This window comes from Episyrphus balteatus (genome assembly GCF_945859705.1).
Source record: "Episyrphus balteatus chromosome X unlocalized genomic scaffold, idEpiBalt1.1 SUPER_X_unloc_1, whole genome shotgun sequence".
In the NCBI taxonomy this organism is placed as follows: Eukaryota; Metazoa; Arthropoda; class Insecta; order Diptera; family Syrphidae; genus Episyrphus; species Episyrphus balteatus.
The window spans coordinates 170,001-175,000 of NW_026605125.1; the positions used below are offsets into that span (position 1 = coordinate 170,001).

At 33.7% G+C, this 5,000-nt stretch overlaps 3 non-coding genes across 3 annotated transcripts in view; all 3 read left to right on the forward strand.

Moving 5' to 3' along the window:
• The first annotated feature begins 503 nt into the window (after positions 1 to 503).
• LOC129920750 (small subunit ribosomal RNA) lies at positions 504 to 2,495 on the forward strand. The gene has a single exon (XR_008773308.1). It is a non-coding gene; the product is annotated as a small subunit ribosomal RNA (ribosomal RNA).
• A 1,319-nt stretch (positions 2,496 to 3,814) lies between these two features.
• LOC129920853 (5.8S ribosomal RNA) lies at positions 3,815 to 3,993 on the forward strand. The gene has a single exon (XR_008773389.1). It is a non-coding gene; the product is annotated as a 5.8S ribosomal RNA (ribosomal RNA).
• Positions 3,994 to 4,302: 309 nt separating this feature from the next.
• LOC129920790 (large subunit ribosomal RNA) overlaps positions 4,303 to 5,000 on the forward strand; it is a 4,148-nt gene continuing 3,450 nt past the window's right edge. Inside the window, exon 1 of the ribosomal RNA XR_008773345.1 lies at positions 4,303 to 5,000. This exon is cut by the window's right edge and continues 3,450 nt beyond it. This is a non-coding gene — a ribosomal RNA (large subunit ribosomal RNA).

Consider the following 5,000-nt stretch of genomic DNA (forward strand, 5'->3'; position numbering starts at 1 on the left):
TATTTTATAAAAATATTCCAAAAACACTTCAATATATTGAAGTAAAAGAAAATATTAGAAATTTGAAAATAATCATTGATATGTATTTGTGAAAGGTGCTACACTAAAATTTAACAATATCAGAGTTCACCATACGGTAGGAGTTCTCTTTGTTAAAATAAAAATAGTTGTTATATGAAACCTTTGTGAAATGCATTTTCCCTCATTTTCCAGATAAAAGTAAAAATACAAAATACCCATACAAAATACCCATACAAAATACATACAAATAAATAAAAATAAAAATAAATTTACCAAAAAATATATACAAATAAAAATTGTGTTGGTAAAAAAAATAAAATAATAATTATCCCTATTAGGGAGGATATAAAACAAAAAGTATGTATAAATATAAATAAATAAAAAAAAAAAAAATAAAAACTTTATCATTGGATTTATTGAGAGGAGATTGATGTTATTTTTCAAAATTTCAAATAATATTAAAAATAAAATATTATAACATTATTCTGGTTGATCCTGCCAGTAGTTATATGCTTGTCTCAAAGATTAAGCCATGCATGTCTAAGTACACACGAATTAAAAGTGAAACCGCAAAAGGCTCATTATATCAGTTATGGTTTATTAGATCGTTAACAGTTACTTGGATAACTGTGGTAATTCTAGAGCTAATACATGCAATATAAACACGGACCTTTTGGAACGTGTGCTTTTATTAGGCTAAAACCAAGCGATTTCTTCGGAAATCGTTATAATGGTTGAACTCTAGATAATTTGCCGATCGTATGGTCTAGTACCGACGACAGATCTTTCAAATGTCTGCCCTATCAACTATTGATGGTAGTATCTAGGACTACCATGGTTGCTACGGGTAACGGGGAATCAGGGTTCGATTCCGGAGAGGGAGCCTGAGAAACGGCTACCACATCTAAGGAAGGCAGCAGGCGCGTAAATTACCCACTCCCAGTTCGGGGAGGTAGTGACGAAAAATAACAATACAGGACTCATATCCGAGGCCCTGTAATTGGAATGAGTACACTTTAAATCCTTTAACAAGGACCAATTGGAGGGCAAGTCTGGTGCCAGCAGCCGCGGTAATTCCAGCTCCAATAGCGTATATTAAAGTTGTTGCGGTTAAAACGTTCGTAGTTGAATTTGTGCTTCATACGGGTAGTACAACTACAATTGTGGATTGTACATTACCTTATGTATGCAAGCGTATTATCGGTGGAGTTCTTATACATTTATGATACTTATGTACCATTATGTATTCCTCCTATTAAAACCTGCTTCAGTGCTCTTCATCGAGTGCTGTTGTGGGCCGTTACAATTACTTTGAACAAATTAGAGTGCTTAAAGCAGGCTCCAAATGCCTGAATATTTTGTGCATGGAATAATGAAATAAGACTTCTGATCTACTTTCATTGGTTTTTAGATCAAGAGGTAATGATTAATAGAAGCAGATTGGGGGCATTAGTATTACGACGCGAGAGGTGAAATTCTTGGACCGTCGTAAGACTAACTTAAGCGAAAGCATTTGCCAAAGATGTTTTCATTAATCAAGAACGAAAGTTAGAGGTTCGAAGGCGATCAGATACCGCCCTAGTTCTAACCATAAACGATGCCAGCTAGCAATTGGGTGTAGCTACTTCTATGGCTCTCTCAGTCGCTTCCCGGGAAACCAAAGCTTTTGGGCTCCGGGGGAAGTATGGTTGCAAAGCTGAAACTTAAAGGAATTGACGGAAGGGCACCACCAGGAGTGGAGCCTGCGGCTTAATTTGACTCAACACGGGAAAACTTACCAGGTCCGAACATAAGCGTGTAAGACAGATTGATAGCTCTTTCTCGAATCTATGGGTGGTGGTGCATGGCCGTTCTTAGTTCGTGGAGTGATTTGTCTGGTTAATTCCGATAACGAACGAGACTCAAATATATTAAATAGATGCTTTCAGGATTATGATGTTGAAGCTTTCATAGCCTTCATTCATGAATATAGTAAAATATAATTGTGTTTGAATGTGTTTATGTTAGTGGAGTCGTACCTGTTTGTTTGTCCCATTATAAGGACACTAGCTTCTTAAATGGACAAATTGCGTCTAGCAATAATGAGATTGAGCAATAACAGGTCTGGAATGCCCTTAGATGTCCTGGGCTGCACGCGCGCTACAATGAAAGTATCAACGTGTATTTCCTAGACCGAGAGGTCCGGGTAAACCGCTGAACCACTTTCATGCTTGGGATTGTGAACTGAAACTGTTCACATGAACTTGGAATTCCTAGTAAGTGCGAGTCATTAACTCGTATTGATTAAGTCCCTGCCCTTTGTACACACCGCCCGTCGCTACTACCGATTGAATTATTTAGTGAGGTCTCCGGACGTGATCACTGTGACGCTAACGTGTTACGGTTGTTTCGCAGAAGTTGACCAAACTTGATGGTTTAGAGGAAGTAAAAGTCGTAACAAGGTTTCCGTAGGTGAACCTGCGGAAGGATCATTAACGTGATTTTTCCAATAAAATAAAATTTATATATATTTAATATATATAAAAAAGAAAAATAAAATATAAAAATAAAAATGTACAATTATGGTACAAAATGTATAAAATATACAATAAATATATAAACAAATACAAAAAAGAATACTTCAAAAGAAGTAAAAATACAAATACAAATTAGACTGGGTGTGTTACTATAAGTAATGCATTCAGTCTTTTTTTTTCAAAAAAAATTAAGAACAAAGTATTTAAACGGTAGCCAATTGTCATCGTCATCGAAATAGTGACGCTTATGAAAATATATATATGAATAAACAAACTTGCTATAGCAAAAGTCGAACAACAAAGGTGTCGTACCCTTCGGGGTAATATCCTCCTGGGTGTAAAAACCCGCCCTTCGGCGTGGCGTGTATACGTTGCGACGAATTAACCCCTAAAGGTGTCGTACTTGGACAATATCCCGGTACTATCCGGCTAAAACGCATAGCATAAGTTGTAACGATATATATATAATAAAAAAAAAACAAATACAAAATAGACTGGGTGTGTTACTATAAGTAATGCATTCAGTCTTTTTTTTTCAAAAAAAAAATATGAACAAAATATTTAAATGGTAGCCAAATGGTGTCGTCATCTAAATAGTGACGTTTTTAGCCAATATACAAAAACAAATTAGACTGGGTGTGTTACTATATGTAATGCATTCAGTCTTTTTTTTTCAAAAAAAAATATGAACAAAATATTTAAATCGTAGCCAAATGGTGTTGTCATCTAAATAGTGACGTTATAACCAAAATACAAAAACAAATTAGACTGGGTGTATTACTATAAGTAATGCATTCGGTCTTTTTTTTTCAAAAAAAAATATGAACAAAATATTTAAATGGTAGCCAATTGTCATCGTCATCGAAATAGTGACGCTTATGAAAATATATATATGCATAAACAAACTTGCTAGAGCAAAAGTCGAAAAAACAAAGGTGTCGTACCCTTCGGGGTAATATCCTCCTGGGTGTAAAAACCCGCCCTTCGGCGTGGCGTGTATACGTTGCGACGAATTAACCCCTAAAGGTGTCGTACTTGGACAATATCCCGGTACTATCCGGCTAAAACGCATAGCATAAGTTGTAACGATATATATATATAAAAATAAAAATGTATAAAAATGTTGTACTTAGATTTCTTTAAAAGAAATTTATAAGTTAACGATTCTTTGGAATTGGACATTCGCAACATAAAAAAAATACATAAAATATAAAAAGAAATAAATTTTTATTTCTTAAAAAAAAAAATTGACTAAATATAAAATAAAAAAATAATAATACTCTAAGCGGTGGATCACTTGGTTCATGGGTCGATGAAGAACGCAGCAAACTGTGCGTCATCGTGTGAACTGCAGGACACATGAACATCGACATTTTGAACGCATATAGCAGTCCATGCTGTTATGTACTTTAATTAATTTTGAAGTGCTGCTTGGACTACATATGGTTGAGGGTTGTGATACTATGCTAAATAAGCTGCTTTTGATTTATCAAATGCGCATGTTATATTATTGGATTTGTAAAAATTCATAATATTAAAATATAATATATACCTCAAAATAATATCGAGCGACAGTAAGTTCGTTTTATCTATTTTTTAGAGGATGTTAGTATATAAAAATTTCTAACATTGCAGATCGTTGTCATAATATAATTTGGCAATTGAGGCATTCTACTTGAATTGATAAAATGGCTGAAATGATCGATATATAAAAAATATTTTGAATTGAGTATATAAAATTATTAAGCAAATAAAAAGTGTTAAGCAACCTCAACTCATATGAGATAACTCCCCGAATTTAAGCATATTAATGAGGGAAGGAAAAGAAACTAACAAGGATTTTCTTAGTAGCGGCGAGCGAAAAGAAATCAGTTCAGCACTAAGCCATTTTGTCTTTATGGCAAATATGGGATGCAGTGTATGGAACATCTATAATCTAGTATGAGAAATTAACGATTTAAGTCCTTCTTAAATGAGGCCATTTACCCATAGAGGGTGCCAGGCCCGTATAACGTTAATGATTACTAGAAGGTGTTTCCAAAGAGTCGTGTTGCTTGATAGTGCAGCACTAAGTGGGTGGTAAACTCCATCTAAAACTAAATATAACCATGAGACCGATAGTAAACAAGTACCGTGAGGGAAAGTTGAAAAGAACTCTGAATAGAGAGTTAAATAGTACGTGAAACTGCTTAGAGGTTAAGCCCGATGAACCTGAATATCCATTATGGAAAATTCAATACTAATATAAAAATATATAAAAAATATTTTAACAATAGTGTGCAATTTTTCCATATAAGGACATTGTAATCTGTTAATGTAATAAATATTTATCATAAGATCCATTACTTAAGTTTATTCAAATTGTTTATCTTCGGATTTTCAACATAAAATAAATGTTTTGGATTTGATAAATCATTGACAGATATAATTATATATTGTGCTTAAATTTTTCGGAATTTTACA